This window comes from Paroedura picta, chromosome 8 (genome assembly GCF_049243985.1).
Source record: "Paroedura picta isolate Pp20150507F chromosome 8, Ppicta_v3.0, whole genome shotgun sequence".
Classification (NCBI taxonomy): Eukaryota; Metazoa; Chordata; class Lepidosauria; order Squamata; family Gekkonidae; genus Paroedura; species Paroedura picta.
The window spans coordinates 49,549,285-49,574,146 of NC_135376.1; the positions used below are offsets into that span (position 1 = coordinate 49,549,285).

Here is a 24,862-nt window from a genome sequence, read left to right on the forward strand (position 1 = left end):
TTGTGAAAATGGTGTTTTGGGGGGGAAATCTATTTAAAGACAATCTGCTGATTTTGCGCATATAATATAACCCCCCCCACACACACACACACACCTCAACAGGTTGGTTATTTTCTAGGGATTCTGCTGCTTAAAATCATCCCTCTGATAATTCTGTACCTGAAGCCATCATAATCATCCTCCTTTATCTATTGAGCTTTAATTTGTTAAAAATCAAATTAAAGTTGCTATACACAACACATGTTGCACAAGCAACTAAATTAATACAATAAGCAATTACACCCCCCCTAGAGTGGTTCAATATTTACATATTCAGCACTCTGAAATCTTTGCACATTCTGTTTTCAGTGTCTACAAAGGACCACTTTTGCCATTAAATTTAATCACATCAAAGTGCTCCCTTCTTTGGAAAATGACAGGTGGGAATGATTAATAATCTGCTTTGGATAATTTCTGCTTTAGGAAACATATTTTAACTTTAAACAATAGTGACAACAAACAGAACTGCTTTTCTCTTTTAGAATGTTGTGCTAATTCTTGTCAGCTTTGGCAAATAGTATATGTCATGTGGCAATTGCCTCCGCCCATTTGACAAGTAGTCATATATAATTCTGTAGATGAATTAATGTAGCTCCAGTATTATCCAACACTATTCTTCATTATGACTAAATGGAATCTCCATGTTTAAAGACAATTAAAAAAAATAAGAACTAGACTTACAAAATACTTTGTACTGCTTATGTGCCAAGTGTTGTCAAGTCACAGTCAACCTATGGTGTCTCCATAATGGTTTCAATGAAAGTAATTAAACTAAGATGATTTGAACTCGGATCTTCCTCTAGCCCTCCCTCCCCATTGAAACAGAAAAGTGTTCTACACGTAATTTGGGAAGATCAGAAGGGGAGGGAGCCAGGTACAGCAGGAGCTTCTTTCTTTGTTTTCTTGAAGTGGGGTGGGGGGAGAGGATTGGAGACAGCAGAGGAGGGGGAGAAGTTAGGGATTCTGGGGAGAATGTAGGGCTTCTGGAGCTTGCAACCTGGGAACTGACACCCTGGCCAATCAGGGATTTTCTACAGTATTTGTGTCTCGAGGCAGCAAATTAGTTCGGAACAAGCAGAGAGCTGCACCTTTACTTATGCTGATTTTTCAAATATCAAAGGTTATATCCACTCCAAGATATTGTGAGGGAAAGGTAGGGTCACTCCTAATCAATTGTGCTTGTTGCAGAGGGGAAAATTTAAATCGGCCCAAATCAAAATGGAAATCACATTCTGAATCAGCCTGGGATTGGAATAAAAAATCCATGCTGATTCAGCCCTGGTTTAAGGACTTGCAGGACCTGAAGCACCAGAGCCAATTTAAGCACTTGCTTATTTAAGCCTTAGCACAGCACAACTGGCACTGTTACTTGTACTACACAAATAACAGTGGGGCACCCTTACCAGGGATAGTTGGAACTTTGGAAATAACTGATAGCTCACTTTGAAAACATTCACTAATATCATCCTGAACTTAAATTTCCTTAGCATAAGAAAGAAAACAACCCCCCAAAAACTGTACAGCACCATGGAGGTCCTGGAACCATGGAACCACTTCTGCTCTGGTCACCAGATGTTGGGAAAAGCAAAGAAACTTTGGGTTTGGATCTGTATGTGTATGATTCCTGGGTACTATAAATATGAGGGGGCACTTTTGTCAGACAACTGGAGATTAAATTCCCATGGAGGAAATGCTTCAAGGAGGAAGAAAGAAGGCAGGGAAACAGATGCATGTAGAGGGATGGGGGTTAAAGGAAGAGATTGTGCGACATTTCTCAAAACTAATTATGTCATCCTCTTCAGCAATAACATTTGGCACAGGTTTCAGAGCCCCACATTCATAATTGCCACCAACCAAGAGAGTTACATTTTCTTCTGTATTCACCTAAGGGAGGCCTGCAGCTTTTCCTTTCTTCCATTGACAGCTGGCAGAAACCAACTGCTAGTCACAGCCTACACCAGGCAAAAGGCTTCACTTTCCTGAAGTATAGGCTGGGTGCCACTTTGGGGAATGGTGCCCAGAAGAGCTACATGCAATATATCAAAGAGCTTATGTTGCCTACACTAAGCCACTGAGTGACTGGTCTAGTGATTCTTCTGTGGCCATTTCATCTTTGTCATGCTTCATTTAATGTTGCAGCTCACCTAACAATGGGAGATCAAGTGATATACATGCAAGAGATATACATTCATATGTTAATAAATACTCACTGAAAAGTGAAATCAATAGAATAAGAACAAGGCAAGACTGCAAGACCAAAAGAAGCAGAATAAACTGAAAGAAAAATCCATGGGGAAAGGTTTGTGTAGGCTGTTTAGATGGGGAATTTGTTTTAATATAAATCACAATAATTATGAAACATTCCATTTTAATATTATAATTAATGTTTGATGTTTGATAAGCATTCAAGTACAAAAAAATTAGTTGTTTCATGGTATGTTTAATAATGCCTAAGAATCCCAGATTCATATTTAACAACCTACATGGAGATTTTTGTGTATATTTTCATCTTGAACATTTCAGAATGCACATCTCTAAGTGAGAGTCTTTCTCTGCTCCAAACTTTTTCTCCATCTGAAGATAGTGCTGCTATGCTGCCTCTACACTTCCACCTCAGAATGGCTCAACCTAGATAACCTTTTGCAGACATGATTTCTAATTTCCACTCCTCAAGTAAGACTTCACTTTCTGATGATTGCAAAAAGTTCAGGCTGACCAATTGATGGATGTGATAAAGGTTATTTATTATATTATTATAACAAGTGTTGTACGCTGTTAGACTAGCCTAAGGAAATCCTGCTTGCCCTGAAACTCTCTAGAATAGATAACCCTTAACCAATCATTATTTCTCAATCTTTCAGGGCTATGAGGAAAACCTAAATAACCTTAACAAATAAATGTATATGTGCTATACTGGTGGGAAATGATATTCAGTGAAGAAATTCTAAATGTGAGCCAGATAGCTATCTGACAGAAATGCTGATTCTGTGAACTTTGGCAGATTTTAAGTGAGTGGGCAGAAGGGATTTATTTGGGGCTTGGCTCTTGTGGCCCTTTCTTGCATGCCCACGGAAATGCTGATCGTCAATTTGGGGTTGGGAGGCAAATTTCCTCCAGGCTAGACTAGCCAGGGATTCTGGTTTGGGGGGGGGGGGACATCTGGCCATGGAATGGGGGTCACTGTGGGTGGAAAGGTAGCTGTGGATTTCCTGCATTCTACAGGGGGTTGGACGAGATGACCCCAGAAGCACCTTCCAACTCTATGATTTTATGATTCTAAGACAAAAAATATATGTTGCACTTCACAATTAATTGCATGTTGCTGACAATAGTGTTGTACCATTAAAATCAAAATGTCCAACAATTCTGAAGAATTTCAGGATAATCTAGGAATTATAAACACTGATACAGTATACTGTTAGCCATACACTGACATTTTCACTGCCTCTAGCTCATGGCTATGTCTCATATATAAGCATTCATTTGCACTAGATTATAAAGACTTGCCTTTGATGACTTTCTTTGCTGCAGTTTTCCCACTGTAACAGCTTTTGCAACTCTCAGTTACTCCTGCTTTCCCCATATGCAACTGTTAACCCTAAGTGCTATCCTAGCACTCCCATGCAATTATGATAACATTTGCTTCTTCCGACCCTTCAGGCTTGCCCAGTACATGGAATTTCTGTCATTGACATGGCTCTCACAAAGACTGTTACAGACAGACAGACAGACAGTATGTTTATTTGGTCAATAAATAATACATCTATAGAAACTGCAATCAATTATAAAAGTTAATCGATATGTGTCATAAAAATACAAGATTATTGCTACATAAAAATATTAAGATAATAAAACAATGTTAAAAACAATGCATTGTTGGAAAAATAATATGTTATTGTAAGTAGGGGGGAAAGGTTTATAACATGTAAAGAAGAAACCTCAAGGAAGTTAACTGCAGGGACAAGGAATCAATACATCTTCTTGAACAGTCCATTAACCCAAGTGATAAGATGGCCTATCCATTACCTATCCATTACTTTCATTCGGACATTCTTTTTGATCTAATTCTAGTAGAAATGAAAAGGAATTTTGCTACCATGTTAGAAATAAGTGGGTCTTTATCCCTTAGCAAAAATTTAACTAGAGTGTCACTATTATGGGATGATAAAGATGAATGTCAAGTGTCGTGGGATAGTAAAGGTAGGATTAGATATTTTCGGATGCTTTCATAAAAAGGACAATATAGTAAGATATGTGAAATTGTCTCAGGTCAGGCATTATCACAGGGGCATAAGCTCCAGTGGATGATTGAGAAACCTGCCCTTGAGGGAAGCTGAGGGGAATGAGTGAAAACGTGCACTTGAGAAGACCCAAACGTATTTTACTATTGAGATGTTTGTAAGATATGGAGCTGGAGTATTTCCTGACCATCCTTTCAAAGTGCTATAGATTCTAGGAAGAACTGAGAATTCCTCCTGAGAATGTAAAGACTGTTAATATTTGTAAATACTAAGGGGATTTTCACACCCGTTAAAAATTGTGAAATGCTTACGTTTCATTCTCATTAAATTCCGGCCTCTCCATATGATGTCACCAACATGCAGTGTCTGGGCAGTAAATGGTCGGCTACATCCATTTTAAAGCGCTAGTTGGTGAATCCCAACAGTGGATTCACCAACCTATGTAGCACTACCTAATGGAGAGCAACCAGCAGGCAACCAGTGGAGGGAAGTTATGGAGGCTAAAACGTGTGAAAGGTGCCAGCCTCATTTCGCCCTCATTCCCACCCTCCTCTCCCAGAGATGGGAATGTCTTTTTTAAAAGTTCTGAAATCCTTGAGCAACGAATAGTTGGACAAGCATGTAGGCGATGCCAGAAAGATTTTTTTCCAAATGTAGCACAAAGCATGCTTGTCTAAAGCTCCCCCCCCCAAAAAAAATACAATTGGGAATGAGGGTAATTTTTTAAATGAACAAGACTTGTGATTCGAGGTGAGGTAGTGTTAAAAAAAGCGCTATGCTAATCTATGATTAGACACATAAGCATAGCAATGGAGGTATGCATTTTTTAAACAAAATTAGCGGGCATCGAGGGACCTTTAAAGCATGAAGAAAGCAGATTGGCTTTCTGGCTTGACTGACAGGCAGAAGAGAGTCGTGTATAATCTGCATTGCTCTCTTCCACCATTTCAAGTAGGCAATATGGAGGGTGAAAAAAGGTGGCAGAAAAGAGCAAGACAGGAAAAAGTTGAGGAGGGGTTAGAAGGTGCCATTATATTTAGTGTTATGCCATTTGGCTGGTATAACGCTATTTTTATAGATGTGCAGAAATGACCTAAGTCTCAAAGCTGCTTGAATTATGTGTGCCAATCTATTTTAGGCCTTCTGTAATTTATCTTGCCATAGCTACTTTCAAATCAGACCTACTTTATAATAGAAAGGAACTGAAGTCTCAGCTACATAAACTGATTTCATTGCCTTCACTTTTCTAAACACTCCAATGCAGTATAACAAAGGCAGCCTTTCCCACTTACCAGAAGTGCAGAGTAAAATGCGCACCTGCTACTGCCTGTCCTCACAGGAAGTCTGGGAGTGGATGGGTCACATCTGACAGAGAAGATACTAGGAGTTTTTTAAACCATTTGTTGACACTAACCATTGTGAAGAAAACTATAAAATTATGCCTAAATTTATTTTATACGAGATAAAAAGCCCATTTTATATAGGAATAAAATGGGTGCTAGAAGACTCCTTGCTGCCCCCCGGCAACTTGAAAAGGCTTGAGCGTGGGTGGGGAGGGCGTGGGGCAGCTGTTCGAGGCAGGGCACAGTGTGGATGGGCCCAGTGAAGCGGCAGGCTGCTGCGGGGCTGTTACCTGGCGGTTCCGGAGGGCGCAGTGGCAGCGGGGATGGGGTAAGCAGGGCGTCCTGGCAGGTGGGTGTGGTTGGCAAAGCTGCAGTATAGCGGCGGTGAGCGCAGTGTGGGGCCATCCATGGATGCGGCGGTGCAGGCGCGGAGCTCGGGTGGCAGAGACCTTCAGCGGCGGTGTGTCGGCATGTGGGGCCCTCGCCGCTGGAGCGTGGAGGCGGCGGGTTGGCGGCGGGGACGAAGGCAGCGGAGATGGGGGAAGCGGGAAAGCATCGTCCGGGAGGGACTGGTGTGTGGCAAGGCAGGAGGGCGGCGGGGCCATGGCCGCAGGAGTCTTTTTCGGGCGAGGGTTGGCCTTGGGGGTGGGATGGAAGGCCGGGGAGATGCGGGGAAGAGGGGAAGCATGGCCCGGGAAAGGCCAGGGTTCGCCGAGGCAGGAGGGCCATGTGCAGTCGTCATGGGGAGGTAAGGGGGATGGTTCGTCGGCGGGAAAGGAGCAGGGCGGCCGCATCTTCGATGCGGCCGCCCTGCTCCTTTCCCGGCAGCGAACCATCTGGGGGCAGAGTGTGGGCATGGACTCCGGGGCAGGCCAAGTGGCCAATAGGGAGGCGTGCGTAGCACGCCTCCCAATTGGCCACTTGGCCCCTGAGTGGCACTCGGAGAGTGACGCTCAGAGAGGGCCAATCAGGAGCCGCTTCGCGATTCCTGATTGGCCCTCTCCGAGTTTTTATCCCAGACAGGTCCCGCCCTAACTCCTCCCCAACAGCCCTTACTCGATTATTTAATCCGCGCCGCAGTTTAAAGATTTGAACATTGAAACCACTCTTGTCACTGATGCAATTAGATGATTTATAACTTGTTTATAACACTGATGCTCTTGTTAGATGATTTATAACTTCCTAAAGACTTGGCAGCAAAGAAAGCAACCCCTTTGCAAACTCTTTTAAATATTTCCTGTAATGAAGGATTAAAAGCTGCCCTGATCACTATGATCCAGGTCAGGGGCAGGGTATTAGTCTAAAAATAAATTTAAAAATAGACCAAATAAGTAGCACCGAAACCTCTGTGGGGCTTATCTTCAGATATATGGAACCTCAATTTTTTTGAGCTTGTGTTCTTAAATATTATTTTAGAATCAGGTTGGGGGTTGCATCCTACAACTATGAGCAGCTTTTTACAGAAGTCTGAGTAAAGGTGATGTATGGAAGCCATCCTCTAGCGTATGACTTCTCTGTTATGCCTTTTCATTTAGCAAATTCCTTTGTATAAACCCCATTCACAAAGTTGCCCTTTGTTTTGGTTTCAGCTGTATTTTATAAGCAAGTGTATTTATTTATTTATACCCCACTGTTCTCGCAATGAGGACCTGAAGGAGCTTACAGTGTTCTCGCCTCCATTTCATTTTCATGAAGCATATATATAAATGCTTCAGTGCCGTTCTGACAAAGCGTTTTTACAAAAATAAAGATGGCTATATACCTTCCCAGAAGCTCCCAAGGCTGAATAAAGCCAAACATTGAGTGGATAGGAAAGTAAGCTTCATTTTGGAATGAAAATTCACCTCAGTGTAGGGAAGGGTGTGTCGAGGTATCCAGCATAGCATGTTTTTAAAGGAAACCCAATACCATGAAAGATGCAAGCACAATTCCATACTGGGAAATATTCAGACAAATAAACCACACAAGGCCACATTCCACCCTGGGGTTCCTCTGGAGGCAATACTTGCTGCATGTATCACAAATTCAGACCCTTCCTTCTTCCTGAGGTTTCAGATTTTCACAAGGGCCATCTTTGAACACCAGAAGTCATGCTATTTCTTGTTGCTGTTTAAATGATTTTGAGCCATATGATGGTGGTTCTGAATCTGACATGCCACAAAGTAAATGTGGCTTGTGTCTGTGCAAAATTTTATATTCAGTGCCTATTAATAACCGTAGAGAATTCTAAGTCTGGACAATCATACTACTTTTGGATAGCATATCTGTCCTGACAATGTTTATAAATAAAACCCTGGCCCTTTTGGTCTAACATTCTCTAGCAAGTCCCCTGGTTTGCATTGTTCCCTCATTTACTGATTTATTTATTTTATTTCTAGTCTGCCTTTCCAACTGAGATACAACTCAAACATTTTAAAAGAATGCAATTAAAGTATTTTATTACTTATAATCAACTATCCAATATCACCAGATTAGAAAATTAAAGAGTAGTGCATAAGATACACAATCAAACATTAATATATCAAACAATGGAACAAAACTGGTTTACAAAATTTGAGAAAGATTGTAACGGTATGACTGAGGAGCACTTTACTGTCCTAATAATGCAATCTTCTAAGTCTGTGGAGGAGAACACAGATAAACATATTGATTAGGACTCACAGCCACCAAATCTTTATCTGCATCTTTTCAAAGTAAGATAGACATGTTACTATAATTGGTTGCTTTCATCGCATAGAGATTCAGCCAGTGGAACTCTGAGGATTGAGGAAAGGTAAATAGTTAAGCACCAATTTGTACAAATCAATAGAGTTGAATTAAAGGCTAGGTTCAAAAGCATAGCCCTGAAGCAAGTAAGAAAAGATGGCCCTTGCCACCTGTTTTTATGGATAGTTTGGAGTTGGTTCAAAAGTTCATACTACCAAGAGAAACCTAAAGATTTTCTCATCATGGGCTGATGCTGTTCATTGCTTGCATTGATGACAGAAGCTTCAAATTTATCACATTGTTAGTTCAGTCCACAGAAATATGGAGTATGCTTTTGGGAAATACCATGGGGCTCAATGGATTCAATTGCTGTTTTGTGAACTATAGTTCTATCAATATTGTCAACCATATCTGGGTTGCCAGTTTGGCTCTCCGGATCAGTATTTCTCAGAGCTCATATGCATTCATTTTCTAAAATGAAGAATCAGAGAACTCACTGTTGGACTGATAATTTGAGTGTGTGTGGGGGGTGGGTGGGGGGGGAATGTTACTCAGACAATATCAATCCCGGGATACCAGGTGTTGAATTGACAATAATGCAAAATACATAATGAGTGTATTTTACTTATGTTTGTACCTGTTGGAAGATTGATTCCTGAATATAAATGCATAAGTTATTAAGGGATAGCAGCTTTGCATACGACATGTTTTCTTTTTAGAATAATATAAACAGGGGTCCTTTCATTCCTGATTGTTCAGATATATTTTAAAGGGAACATCTGCAATTCCCACAAGTACCGTATTTGTCGGCGTATAAGGCGACTGGGCGTATAAGGCGACCCCCCAACATTTCTTCTCAAAGCCGTGAGCCCAGTGGGGGGGAGCCGCCGCTCGCTGCTCGCCGCTCGCTCGCCGCTCGCCCAGTGGGGGGGGGAGCTACCGCCGCCGCCGCTCGCCCAGTGGGAGGGGAGCTACCGCTGTCGCTGCTTGCCGCCGCCGCTCGCCCAGTGGGGAGGGAGCTACCACCGCCGCCGCTCACCGCCGCTCGCCCAGTGGGGGGGGGGAGCTACCGCCGCTGTTGCTCGCCGCCGCCACTCGCCCAGACTGAAGTGCACCCGGCGTATAAGACGGCCCCCCCATTTGGAGGCATGTTTTTTAGAGGAAAAAAGCCGTCTTATACGCCGGCAAATACGGTATGTGCCCTTTGTAATTGATGTTATGCCCATTTTATGCTTAAAGATCTGTGCCTAATACAGCCAGGAATATGGTTAGAGTTGAAGAGGAAAGCGCTGATATTATGATTAAACCAGGCTTTCTGAAATAGTTATTTTAGTAACCTGAATTTTATACTGTGGCCAGAACAGCATGAGAGATGCTTACAAGGGAAATAATATAAACAATACCTGCATGCCTCCATAAATAATTGCTTTTGAATTTCACAGTGTCTGTGTATTTGCTGCACGTGAAGAAGTGGTTTCATATCTCCGCTAGGTTGTTTATGTACAGGCTGCATTTTATACACAAGGGATTTTATTGTTGTTCTGTAACCTCTGATGTTCATGTACAATGAAGATTTATACCTGAGAGAGAGAAAAATGAATGACAAATACAATTTTTTGACATCTGACTAGGTAAGATAAAGGAAAATCCAAAAGATAGCAGATACAAATATGAAATAAAAAAATTGAAAATGCCCTGTTTTAATGCTTCTTAGTTCCTTGGTTAGTCTGCTAACACATTTATACAGGGACAGTGTCCATGAGATGAAAGAATACAGGATCAGGTGTACCTTTGAAATGCAGGTAGAGCCAGTGGTAAGCAAAAGCAGTCCAATTGTTTTTTTGGCACCTGATGCATGCTATGACTTTAGTTCTCCCCCTCCTTATTTGACAGAAAGAAAAATGAGAAGTCTAGAATGAACATTTCACTTACTTAGCAATCAAAGTATACAATATATAAATAAAAATAGATACATTCTTCATAAATCCTCTATGTTCTGTAATGGCAGCTCTAGAAGACCAGACTCAATAGACGATTCTAGATGCTAGTTAATGCCAGGCTTCCCTTCAAGTCACCAAAGGGATCATCTTCTTGCCTTTTTTGGTATCCCTCAAAATATGCCAAAATACCTACTAAGTGTCAGATTAATGCCACGACTCCATGACTTTTCAATAGTTATTTAATGCAAACTGAACAGCTTTCCTTGGCTTCGTTGTAAACTGAACAGCTTTCCTTTTCAATGAGTCCCTACATCCACACATATTTCCTGTTAAGACTTCTGTCTCCTTCCCTGTCTCTTGGGCCTATTATAAAGTGACCAGAATTACAAGAACCTAAGGTGGGACACGCCACCGCTGGGCCCCCTCCCCCTCCCCCCTCCCCCTCCCCCACGACTGGGCTCAAGAAGGGCGGCGGCTGTGGGTCCCCTCCCTTCCCCTCCCCCTGACTTGCCTCAAGAAGGGCAGCAGCAGCGTCCCCCCTCAAGAAGGGCAGCAGTGGAGGCCCGGGAAGAGCCTGGCGGATGGATCCCGGCTGCCTGTTGGGCTGCCACACACTGTGTGGCAAAAAAAGAAGATAAAATAAAATTTTTTAAAAAAATTAAAAATTGGTGAACACCACATTTGGAAAACGCGACTGGACACGGGGCAAATGCCCCCAAATGTGGGACTGCCCCGCCAAAGGCGGGATATCTGGCCACCTTAGCCTAGTAAAAGTTCATTTCAGTACAGTCCAAGGTTGAATCTGCACTTTGCTTTTTATCGTCTCCAAGCCTTAATAAACCTCTCCCCTCTGCACTGTATTCAATTTTCATTTTGATATTTTGCACTTTAAATTTTCCCTCTGCAACATCCATGATTGATCCACGGTGATCCTACCTTTTCCCCATGATATCCAGGAGTGGATATAAGTTGCTGTATTTGAAGAACTGGCTTTGAAAGCCCCCAGTATAAGTATAGATGTTCTATGTTTTGCTGGATTAACTTCCTGATCTGTGCCTCCAATGCTGATGTAGCAAAGCAGTCTGTCCTTGATTGGTCAGGGCATCAGTTCAATGACAGCCTGGATCCCAGTTACAAGACATCCAAATACTTATTTTTGCCCACATTTTGGGCTTTGTTTTAAAATGACTGCCCCCCAGAAGCCCACACTTCTCTCAGCAGAGTTTCACCTCTTGGATTTATTTTTCTTTGGCTGCTGCCTTCCCTCCTCATTCAGGAAAATATAAAAAAGCAGCCTTGTGCTGCACTTGGCTCATCCCCTGGCTTGCTCTGGCTCGGCTGTCAAAAGACAAGAAATAAAGCACTCTCCTTTAATGCCGGCTAGATTTCACCCGACCCTCCCCCTCACTTGTTCAGGAAAAGAAAAATAGACAAGTAACTTCACGACCACCACTCCCCTCCCCGCTTGGAGCTTTCCCAGTCAAGTGCAGTATACTTTCTGTTTCAATTTGGGGGATAGGAAGGAGGAACATCTGGGTTCAAATCAATCTGAATTCAGCAGGATCAACAACAGAAAAAACAAAGTGCAGAACCAGCCCAGTTGTCTTTACAGGTAAGCTGTGCAGGTTTTAAAATAGGTTTATTCCTACAATGCAACAGCAGTACTCTTGCGGTCCTCCAAGTTTATTTCCTGCCAGCTTTTCCCAAAAACTCAAATTATGTTTCTAAAATAAAACTGTATGCCCACACCCATAATGAAGCGCCAAGTCTACTTTTATGATTCATCAACACAGGTGAGTATAAAATTCCCAACTAGATGCAGACAGGGGATTGCATTATAGGACTACATAACTTAAGTAGATGAGGAATATTTTCAACAAACACCATTACCACTTACCTGAGACTGCCAGTTGTGGCAGCAGGAGTCCCCAGACTGGAAAATGATGGTATGCAGCCTGTTGCCACAGATGGAGACTGCATGCCTTGCTGGCCATGACTGGTACACAGGCTTGGAAGCAGGCTGAGGTGGATTGTCTCACTACTTCCCACCTACCCTTCCCTTTATTTATTTTTTCTCTGTGCTTGCTCCTGTTTTGGTCTATGTTGGTTCATTATCACATCATTTTGTCACACCTGGCATGTAGTGGATCCATATTAGGGGGAGACCATTCTTGTGTACAAGACTCCCCCACCTGAGGGGGCCTCTATAAGAGACTGTGTGGATGTGGAACTGCTGGGCCAACTCAGTTGGGGAGAAGGCTGCCTAGCTCACATTTCTGTGTGATTGGGGAAAATGAGTAGAGACTGAGGCCCACAGGATTCCAAACTTGCTTGCCACCTCCCATGGGCCTCTAGGCTGAGCCCTCCCATGGGGCTCAGACATGTGTGCTGACGGATGCCCAAGTTGGTTTACTTGGCTGGGGCTTCCTTGCAGTCTGCTGGCCACATGATAGCTGGATTCACCATATAGCACCCATGCTCGTTTGAATGGCAATAAAAGCTGTGGCTGAATTTTTGTCTGAGTCCTCGTTCCAGTCCAGGTAAATGTCCCCTTGCAACATAATAGTTGAGCTTTTCATGGAACCTGAAAAAAGCCACATGAGAGATTTAGATCCTTGATTTTCACTAGGTACATTTGGAAGTCTAGGGACTATATTGTAGTAATTTTTTTCAGGATGGATAGCTGGAACACTGCCTTCTACTAAAGTCTATGTGTAGAAACTCATAAGAGCATGAATTACATGTATCTATTAGAAGATGCAGAGCCTCTTGTGGCGCAGAGTGGTAAGGCAGCGATATGCTGTCTGGAGCTGTCTGCCCATGAGGTTGGGAGTTCAATCCCAGCAGCCGGCTCAAGGTTGACTCAGCCTTCCATCCTTCCGAGGTCGGTAAAATGAGTACCCAGCTTGCTGGGGGGTAAACGGTAATGACTGGGGAAGGCACTGGCAAACCACCCCGTATTGAGTCTGCCATGAAAACGCTAGAGGGCGTCACCCCAAGGGTCAGACATGACTCGGTGCTTGCACAGGGGATACCTTTACCTTTACCTTTATTAGAAGATGCACAAACCTCTGAAAAAATAAGAAGCTTGCACACTCCAAAATCTTAGATTTGCCTACAAAACTCTAGCTTTGTCACCCATTCGTGAATGATTAGACATCATTTACCTAATAACAATTAAACAGATTTGAATACTAAGATATTACTTAAGAATCTATGCTCTGTTTTCACTTGAGCAACATGCAACTTACCTACAAAGGAGAAATCCCATTAAAATGAGGCAAGGGCTAGGCAGTGTATCTACCATCACTGCATGGTTATCTCCAGGGATCAATGTTCATCTTGAATGAACAACTTCCCCATTGTTATAATGTTTTATAACTGTATATGTGGGGGAAATGTCATGTTGAGAGAATATTTGTTTCTTATACGGCTTTTGCAGTACTAGGCTAATGAGTTAATGTATTTATTTATTATAACAATAAACACAGCTGTAAACGGACCATAAAAATAATAAATGATTTGCATACTTCTATACCCAAAGCGTCAGCTCTAATTGGAAAATAAATTAAATGATCCATCTGCCTGCTATCATCCACTCCATTTTTCTTCCTACACACAATATTTAAATACAGTCAGCAATATTTATACTAATTACCGACTAACAAAAAACCCCAAAAAACCTCAAGAAAAAATTGATTGGCCTTGTAAAGTAATGTCTTCCCTGCCCCATCCCATAAGAGTCAATTTCTGTGCATTCTAATGAACATGATGGACTTGCTTTCCTTATTAATTGTGTTCACTTCATCATGCATATACTAACAAGTTCTCATTATTTTGGAATCCTAAACAAAGTTACTCTCTTTTAAAACCATTGAAGTCAGTGGACTGAGACTGGTCTTAATAGTTTAAGGATTGCAGAAGGGTTTTTTTTTGTGTAGGTAGTATTTTCAATTATGTATCCTATAAATACTGAATGTTATGAAACCTTCCTGAATAGTAACAGTATAATAGTACCGATCTTGTCCTAAAAGAATTATATGCTATAGTAATGACACAGATGGACAGAAGAGAGATCATGCAGGAACAACAGAATGTCACAGGAATGATAAATATTTTCTAAGCCCTGCATACACACTACTTTTCCTGCAGCCCAGCCCAATTGGAATCAGAAAGGAATGGAATATTGGAAATTTCTCTCCCTACATGTGCATGTGGAAGTAGCTTTTGAGTCATGGAAGGAACTGTTTCAATTCAACCCTTTCTATTTCTGCAGATGTTAGAATTAGATAATTAGAGATGGCCACAAGCGAACCTATGGCTCTCTGCAAATCCATGAAATGGGGTAGTTTGTGTTTTGCAAACCAGGCTGGTATGGCCACATCCCTGGTGACTGCGCACAACCACATGCGGGCTTTTTCAGGGGTGGAGTTTCTTCCCTTGGTGCACACGTGTGAATGTGTGAAGCCCACAAAAATCTCTCTTCCAGCATAGATGGGGCTTTTGGTTTCCGTGGCTACTCCAATGATTACCTATTTAGCTTGTTTGGCATCCTCATAAGCCAAGAGTATTGCTTCCTTTCATTGTGTTCTTTTGCTCTCAGTGGGAGCGGGTGAAAGGTATTTGGAGAGAGACATTGCTGTTTGGAGAGAGACATGCATAGCTTTTTGTAGGGAGAGAACTTTGTGGGATAGGAGGGTTTAGAGAGAAGGAGTACCTTCAGCATTACCTGTGGGTCTTCAGCTGTTCATTTCTGGGTGGTATTCAATTCCCCCACCACCACCCAGAGGCTGATTGCCTGTTAATTGGAGCCTCACTGAGTGCAGGCAGACATATTTTATTTTTTGTCTTTGAAGAGACATGTATTGTTCTTTCTGGGAGGGAGGGAGGGGGGATTTCTTGGAAACCTTTTCTGAGTTAACTCTCCTAATTTTCTTTCTGGAAGTGGGGTAAAGGATCGCAGGGCCAGACAGTCTCCATCCAGGAGGGCTTTTCACAATTATACAATAGAGCAAAGTGTTAAGGATATCTATATCTATATCATCTATACACACACACACGTACATACATATCAGAAGGGAATTGCAGCTTTTTATAAATACAGTAAATACACAATTTTAATGTAATAATATTATAAAAGTGGGATTTTTCAGAGGGGCTTTCTCTCCTGATAATGCCCCTGAAAAAAATACCATTTTGTATGATCTGCATATTTCTGTTTAATTCTACTTTAAATGATACCACTAATTCTAACGTTGGGTAACAAAGGAACTAGAATTATATATACATGCACGGACACACAAACACACACACACACACACACATACATATACAACATTCTGAGAACTAGAGCTATGCCTTGAAAAGAAAAAGAATGTCACTGAAGTTGAACGTAGAGGTAGTTTTCTTTCACATAAATTGAATGAACTCTACTGTTAAAACATCAAGGCTTTTACTGAAGAGCATCTGTTCTATTCCTGTTGCTCAATATTTTAATTTTATCTGCAGTCTGACTCTGAGATTGTCTGTGCTCTTTTACTTCTTTTGCTCCCATCCCTTAAACATTAAAAAGTTAGCTATACTTTTCATAATTAGTATTGTATGTTAAAATCACTCTTATCAGGAAACAGAGTTTCACCCCTTTTTGAATTCACCGTCATTTTTATAACAGATGTGTAGCAAATCATACATAACATACGCCAAAAATTAGTTACATGTGATCACTCTGCTTCTCAAATTACAATCTGATTGCAAATTACAGCAGCTTTCTCAAATAGTTGGGGAAAGGCTTGGGTGTTATTTTTTTTAACCAAGCATTCAGAATTGCTCTGATTTCTATTAGAAATGTTTGGTGCATGCACATTCACACTCTTTTCACTGCTTCCTTTTTCAAATCTACTCAACCAATCCAACATGGAAAAATAAGACTTGCAGAAAAAAACAAAAAGAAACAACCATGGGTCTCCCATTTTGTGACTTTCCTAGTTAAGTGATTAGTCTGTCATGTTTTCTCTGTCAGTCTGGCTGACTCCCAGAACTGAGAGTTGTCAATTGGTCCACAAAATACTTTGTTCATTCCTGCATTGATTCACAACTCACCCATAGACATACATACAATTTTCTCACAGGAAGAAAGAGGGGAGTAGGAGCCCTTGAGACAGAGAGTGATAAGGAGTTACAACTGAGATGGACAGAGGGGAATCAAGTTGATTGGACAGATAAGATAGGAGAAGAATCAAATTTGGAGGCAAGAAATGGAAAAATAGCCAAAATGGAGAGCAGAGTGATAGTTTAGCTAGACAGAGAAGAGTGGACAAAGGTGAAATAATGCCCAGAAGCTGGTTGAAAGTGAAGGGAGAGGTAGGTATGCATTGCTGGCCAAGAAAGAGTAGGATTTCAAGAGAGAGAACAAGGGACAGTTCACAAGGTACATCAACTAAACATACATTCACACCAGTCACTGGTAGTAGGCAATGAAGTTATTGTGTTGACTAAGGACTTGATTAATTTGTTAGTCAGATCTGTTACTTAGACACTCATTGTGTAGCCTAGAAAATATGAGGAGATCCCACAGAGGCACAAAACAAACCCTTGATGGAGCAAGGGGAAAGTTATTGTGCTTGATTCCTGTTGTGATTTTCTGGTTTGATTCAAGATTAAATCTGCATATATCTGGCCTTATAGACCCCAGGACTGTTGGGGTTAAAATTTCCCTTCTCCCCTGGCTGTTCATGTAACCTTTATACAAAGGCATGGCAATGCATTTTTCTGGAGGTTGGGTGAATTCTATAAGAAGATAGGTTAAAATTTAACTCTATGGTCAGCACTGGATGCTATGCCCTCTTTTGTCTTATGGATAGGCCTTTGATTCTCTCTCTCTCCTCATGGATATAATTAACTGTTGATTTATATAATCTGAGCTACTTCTAGAATAGGTTAGTCTATGATTAATCTATAGTTATAATTTAACTCTACAATTTGACTCTATAGATGACAATTGAACTCTATAGATGACAATTGAACTCTATGGTGAAAAAAAGAATAAATAGAAATTAATATAGTTTGTGGTATTTAAGATCTTTATTTTGTTCTCTTCTACTTTTGCCACTCTGTACATAAGGAATATCTCAGCATTTCGGGTTTAAGTAATGATTTCCAACTACCGTTTTGAAGCCAAAATACACTGACAACAAATTCCACCTATTACTTATGATTGATTAATTAGTATGGGCCACAGTTTGGGGGAAAGAAAGGAAGAAATGTAGCATATGACTGAAGTGGGGGATAATTTGATTTCCTTTGATTATACTACTGACACATCTGCTCAAATTCCCATTTTCCACAGATAATTACTGATTTCAAGAAAATATGTTAATTTGGGGAGCAAAATCCTACAATTGGATAAGAAAGTCACCCTTAGATGTTACAATTATTCTCAAAGCAGCCATACCGTTAGCTTTGTTCCCTGGTATCTTTATGCACACTGAGCAATTTCAGACCCTTGCCAGATATCATTACTGTCAGGGTTAGAAGAACACCTGGCCTCATTTCCTGCTCTCCTGCTGGTATGCATCACATTCATGTCTATCATTCTATTTTCAGATTCAGGGTTGAGTGGACAAGACATACATCATCTCTTTTTTTTTTTTAACTGATGACAACCACTGTATTTTAGACTTGCTCTTAAGCACATCTTACTTGTCACAGAAGAGTCGATCAGTTTAGTTGTTTTGAGATTATATTGTTAAATATTTGTCACCCGCCTGCCAGTAAGAAGTTCCACAGGTAGCACAACTGCATTCTGAAGTTTGTTTGTTTAATGAAAGAGCACTAGAGACTTCTGATACATTTGTAATATTTGCTTCTTTAACAAATAATCAAATGGATGATCAGGGCAGCCAAACAGGCCATTTTAGGAAACAATAGATCACCTATCAATTAGGAGCAACTTGAGCTTAGAAAAATCTTTTCAAAATAAATGCTCTGTATCAAATTCCATGAGAGAAAACCTTTTCAGAAACTGTGTCCTCTTACTTTTATATTCCAACTGCAAAATTGTTGTTTCTCTCACAATGTCCCACCACTCATCTCAGGTTTCATTACTACAAATGAACTTGTTCAGTGGAAAATCTGGCCACAAAAGGAGCATATATTTATTTAGATTCTAAATTTGCTACCTCCTCCTCCTCCTCCTCCTCCTCCTCCTCCTACTACTACTACTACTACTACTACTACTACTACTACTACTACTACTACTACTACCACCACTACATAAAAGTTAACTCACAAGTTAACCCGCGTGCCCTATGGTTCAAGGGATCTGCCTAGCAACTGCTGATGAAACCAAACTGCCTTTTTCTATTGGTGAAATATCCCCCACTCAGAGCCAACTGTGGCTCTTGCTCAGGATTCTGCACCCCCCCCCCTTCCCTTCAGGCCTGCTGTGAAGGAAGTGTCTAGCAGCAACTGACTGAGGCAAGGAACACATTTTTCTGTAAGGTGTCTGTCCGTCTATGTCATGCTGAGGGGCAGCCTGAACAATGTAGAGGTGTCTCTGGGTTTCCAGTGACAATTTCCTGGAGCCTGTTGTATTTTTGCACAACAAACTTTATTGACAATTAATAATAAAATCAAACAATTTATAAAAGATAGGATAAAGAGTATTTTTTAAAACTATCAATTCAATATCAAAATCATAAAACCAGCACATCTTATAATTTACAAAACTAATCCCTCAGATCAAACCCAGCAGAATAAAAGATATAATTGAAAGCCTCCAGAGAAAGATGAATTTACCTGCTTTTGGTAAGATATGTCAAAGGAATGGAGCTACATAATATAGGGATTAATTATGGATCTTGGTGTGACTACAGAACAGGCCTTCCTCCTGGTGGATACCAATTTGGCACCTGCCTTTGACAGTATTTAGAGCAGGGTTTCCTTGGCAAAGTTTAAAGAATGGGAAGTATATATGGGAACAGAGGTCCACTTATAATTTTAAAGCCAACCGTTTAAATTAGAAACAAAAAGACCCATTAAATTGTATATATGACCCATAGCCATAAAAATAAGCATTATTTTGTACCAGCTGAAGTTATATTGTCTGTCAAATCACATACTTCATCCAGAATCATTAAAAGAATAAAAAATTAGAAGTAAGCCAACAGCAGAAGACTATAATTTCCAACATTCACATTAAACTATCATTTCCATCAAACTTTTTAATGTCCTCAGTATTTTCAATATTAAAAGCACTTTCTTATATGATTAATCCTCTGTCATAAACTGAGAGAGAAAACTTGGACCTGCCTTGTTCATAATCAATGCAGTGAAAAGCTTCAACCGTCAACAGGCAGTCACAAAATGCAATTATATGAGACAACACTCCTCAAGAAGACTGTAACATTTGTGCATTGTATTGTGTGAATTGGCCCATGCATGTATTCCTGCAATTGCTGGTGACACTGTGTAAGTTCTCTTTACAGCTGTGTTGGTACAGTGTTCAGAGGAAGGGCAACTAGGATAGTTGAGGGGTTGGAATCCATGCTTATGAGAAGAGGTTGAGAGAGTTAGGTATGTGTAGCTTGGAGAAGAGGATGGCAAGGGGTCGTATGATAGCTGTGTTTAACTATGTAAAAGGTAAACATGTTGATAAGGGGGGGGCTTGTTTATTGCAGCTTTAGGGACAAGGACCAGGATGGATTCCAATTACAAGAAAGGAGGTTCCACTGAAATATTAGAAAGCATTTTCTGATGGTGAGAGCTGTTTGCATATGGAATATGCTGCCTCAGACATTGGTGGAGTCTCCTTCATTAGAAGTTGTTAGGAGGAATTGGATATGCACCAGTCAGGAGTGTGTGATTTTTAAGTCCCTGGACTGGATGGCCCTTTGTGGTCTCTTCCAACTTTGCCTGATTCTGATTCTCTTTTTTACCATCTATTTAAATTAATTTTATTCTTGATTTCTGGCTATATATTTGGAAAAAAAACTTTCAATTTTTCTTAAAGGTCCAAAATTGTCCTTTATGTAAACAAGATATTAATTTTGCCATTGTTGCATATTCATTTAATTTATTCTTCCATTCCTTCAAATCTGGACATTTCTGACTTCCATTTGGCTACATATATTACTCTTGCTGTGGTCACCATATATTTAAATAATTCACTGTATGTTTTTGTGACATTGCTTGGCAAGATATTTAATAACATATTTTTATGATCCATCAGAATGTTAATATCTTTTACATTGCTTCATTTCGTTATAGTCTTTATTTGCTTTTGCTATTTGAGAGTAATATACTGCCTAAGGAACATTTTATACCAGTTTCCACCTTAGTATTTGATATTCTGAGACAAATTTTTACTTGTTCTAATTTGGTATCATATTTTAATAACAATTTGTATATTTTTTCCTAATAAATGTTTTTCATTTTCAGTAATTGATTGTTCAAAAATTGTTTTATTTCTTAATCAACCTCCTTCTTTAGCTATGTGTTCTTTCAATTTTAGTACTATGATATAATAAGCATGGAATTTTTTTTCTCTTCATCTTAAATAATTTGCTAGGGTTTTATTTTTCCTTGTTTAATCACCATTTGCGCATACATTATATATTCTGTTTTCTATCATATGCATCAGTATGCATCAATTGGGAATGTCAGAGGTGAGGTTGGTAGACTTATTCTTTTTTTCTGCATTGAAACTGTATTCTTAGTAAGCTATCTGTCAAGATAAGTTGACCATCTTGTATTTGAATTGTTTCTATTGATTTTTCAATCCATAGGTAATTATGTATTAAAAGAATAACTCAATGCAAATTCGGAGTTCAGGAAATACTATATGCAATTAAAACCTCAAAAACCACACTCAGAAGACTAGAACCAGATCAAAATGGAAAGTAGCCAAAACATCAACTATAGTCTTACTAACAAATATCCTGAGACTTTTAGTGGTGACACAAGGTGACACTTTTAGTGGTGACACTGCAATTTAAAACTGTGACTGAATTGTTGTAATCTGCAGGAATAAAATAGTTTTCTGGGTTGTTAGTTTTAAGCATAAATAATACTTCATATTTGACACTGCATATCCACTCTGCATCCTGTACTGCTGGGATAAGAAGGAACAATATCTATTTTTATTTGTTGTACCTGCTGTCAAGGGTTAATGTATAGAAGTGGGCAACCAAAGCTTTTCATGGCATGGAAATCAATAACATTCCATTAAGTCTGTATTAAAGGTACGGAACATTCCCCCCCTCTAGGCAGTTGGCAACGCTACTATTGCCATAATCCCTGGAATACCCAGAAAAATACAAGGATGAAGACTGCAAATAAGTTGAGTGCTTGTTGAAAATAAAGGAATAAGGCATAAACCTACAAAGATTGCACAGCTGTTGAGATCTCCTTAAAAAGGAAGGAATGATAAGGCTTAAAAGATGTTTAGAGCACGTTGAAAAGAAAGAAAAGAAACAAGTAACCACTGACAGAAAAATATGGGACATTCTCTCTGTCAATCTCACTTGAACACACAAAAATAATCATGTTAGACCCAAACTATAATTTAAAGTGAGCACTGCAAATGAATTTGCACATTTTGGATTGCATTTTTTATTCAATTTAATGAATTGAATCAAACTAATGAAATTGAATCAAACTAATGAATTGAATGCGAAATGGAGATCTACTAGGCATATCTATCTGTTTGTTTGATTGATTGATTGATTGATTGATTGATTGATTGATTTCTTGCCCGCCACTCTCAGAGTTGACTCATGGTGGGTCATGAATAAAACCCCAATACATAAAAGCAGAAAACCCATAAAACAAAATCCCAACCTACTCTGGCAATGAGAAAAATAAAAAAGCTCTTCTCCAGCTCCCATGACTGCCCCTCCCTCAGTGCCTTAGGGCTCCAGACCCCAGGGAAGCTGATAGTTCTAGTTGCTGAGGGACCCCAGCGATCTCCCATGCCCTGGCCTCAACCAAAGACCTAGTGGAAGAGCTCCATTTTACAGGCCCTGCAGAACTGTGGAATCTCCCGCAGGGCTCTTAGCTCTTCTGGGAGCTCATTCCACCAGGTTGGGGTCAGAACCAAAAAGGCCATTTTTGTGTAGATGTTAAGAGCGATGGCTTCTAATCTGTTGAGCTGGGTTTGATTCCCCACTCCCCCATATGCAGCCAGCTGGGTGACGTTGGGTCAATCACAGCACTGATACAGCTGTTCTCCCAGAACAGTAATATCAGGGCTCTCTTAGCCTCACCTACTTCACAGGATGGCAGTTGTAAGGAGAGGAAAGGCAAGGTGATTGTAAGCTGCTTTGAGACTTCTGGTAGAGAAAAGTGGTGTATAAAAAACCAACTCTTCTTCCTCCTTCTTCTTCTTCCTTCTTCCTTTTCCTCCTCTTCCTCTTCTTCCTCTTCTTCTTCTTGGTTGAGGCCAGGGTAATTAAGATCATGGGCTCCCCCTCAATTTAGCCAGGACAGTAATCTCCCCCACCATTAGTCCCCTTTAGAACAGAAATTAACATTAAATGGAACTTACATTTATTCCTATGTTCATTCCTGCCAGATAGTATGCAGGACATTAATATTTGCGATGTTGTGGAGGGGTGTTTATGGTAATTCTATCTGCAAACCACCCCTTAAGGTGAGGAAGAATCTGGCCACTAACACCTGCACAGGCAACCTGGTGATGAAAGAAACCACAGCATTACCCCCAAGTAAGCATCCTGGGAACTGCAACCTAATTCTGTCCCAAAGAGGCGGGTGACTGAAGGCCACTCTAAGGAGGGTTTGGGCCATATAAGCTTTGCCTCTGACATGGCTCCTGCTGGCAACCCTACTCCTGAGCCCTGGCAATTATTTTAATGGAGAAAAGATCTAGCTCTGCCTGTTTATTGGACCTGGACTTCTGCTGGACTGATCCCACAAGCTTGTGTTTTCTTGGGGGGGGGGGGAGTAGACCTGCTGCCTGTGTCTGGCCCAGCCATTCCAATTTCCTACCCAGGGAAGTTGGCCTAATTGCAATCTGTCTCAGCCAAGCTTGACATACTGAAGGCAACATTTTAATTCATATAACAAAGTGCTATAAACGTTTTGTTTTCATGGTGCTAAAAGACTTATTTTTGCTACCACAGACTAACATGCCTCCTGTAGAATTCATTAACCAAGATTTTAAATAGCTTTTTCTTTATAACTGAAAAGCTGCCCCAAAGCCCATGCCAACAACAAAGGAAAAAAGAGGCATAGACGTCAGAAGATTTAAAAACAAAACACAGCACTGCAAAATTAGAATATTTCCTTGGGGCTGCTCACAGTTTGATTTGTTGCTTGTAAAGTAAGGACTATACAGAGCGAAAGAGAGAGAGAGGTTGCATTCATAAGCATAGTTAAGTTACCAGGAATCAGCTTTTCTGAAGTTGAATGGAAGAGCTGGGTAAAAGGGAATGTGGTAAAGATACACAGCCATAAGCACCTTCCACTGATAGATCCTTCCTCGATCACTACATACCTTGTTCATCTCAGGAATACTTTTATTAACAAAGACCACATCTGCACAAGTGCAAACCTCTGCATCGGTGTTCTTAAATAACTGAAGTTCGTAAAACTTTCCACACAACTTTTTGTCTCCCCTGGAGACAAATTTAGTCCTCCATTAACCTACATTTTCATTTTGCCTCCTCTGACTGTGAAGTTCCTTTATGGCGGGGGGGGGGGGCATAAACTCAACATCAAGAAAACAAAGATCATGGCACTTTTGCAGTCTCTGAGGCGTTGCCAGGCTGGGACAGGTAGCTCAATTGCCCCCTCCCCCCAATGCTTCAGGCCTACCCTGGCCCCATGATGCCTCGGAGGCTTTTACAACCTTGGAGGCTTCACTGGGCCGGGGCAGGCAGGTCCCTCAGCTCCCCTCCTCCCAAAGGCTAAAGGCCTGCACTTAGCTGACCAAGTCCCTGGGAGCCACCCAGAAGTCCACCTCCATCTCCAGCAACTTCCTACTGTGAAATGGAGATAAGTGGCATCACTGGGTTTGTGGGCGGTGGGCCTGAGTGGGTTTGAAGGGCCGCTAGCCGTAGGCAGGTCTCAACCCTTCTTTCTCTTATTTTTCAGGTTTGCAGCAACACCCTCTTGGCAACACCATCACGCAGACAAATCATTCACAGGTAAGTCGTCTTTATTCCATGAACACCACCTTCTACCTTCCTGTGCTCCAGCTCTTCCCAAACTAACCAGCCACCCTTCTGTGTGCTTCCCTTTTATAACCCCAGGCTCCACCCTCTCGAGCCTTTAAATTCCCTCCTGGCTATTCACTCATTTCCGGGCTTGGGCATGGGCATGCCTGCCAGTTTCCCCCAGCCTCGCTTCAGTGTCTTCCAGCCCAACTTTTCCTCCTTCCCCCCCCCCATTGAGGAAGTCCATAGTAGGGCCCTTGCTGTAAAAGCTCTCCCAGCCCCCCATTCCCTTTGCAAGTCCGTGAGACAGGTACGACCACCGTTGCCGGGCGTTCTCTTTCCAGCTCCAACCTCTCCGCCTGCCTTTCTCAGTTCGCTTTAAGTCCGGGCGAGGCTTATTCCTTGTTGATGACTCCCTC

General features: G+C 41.1%; 1 long non-coding RNA gene across 3 annotated transcripts; it reads right to left on the bottom strand.

Moving 5' to 3' along the window:
• Positions 1–6,662: 6,662 nt before the first annotated feature.
• On the bottom strand, positions 6,663–24,588 carry LOC143843505 (uncharacterized). Of its 3 annotated transcripts, none has more exons than XR_013233577.1 (5): positions 22,814–24,588; positions 10,781–12,853; positions 10,119–10,210; positions 9,733–9,909; positions 6,663–8,242 (listed from the first exon to the last, which is right to left on the bottom strand). It is a non-coding gene; the product is annotated as an uncharacterized LOC143843505 (long non-coding RNA). The 3 variants fall into 3 exon arrangements; XR_013233576.1 differs by lacking the exon at positions 22,814–24,588 and having other exon boundaries at positions 10,781–10,883; positions 12,167–22,795; XR_013233575.1 differs by lacking the exon at positions 22,814–24,588 and having other exon boundaries at positions 10,781–22,793.
• Positions 24,589–24,862: the final 274 nt, after the last annotated feature.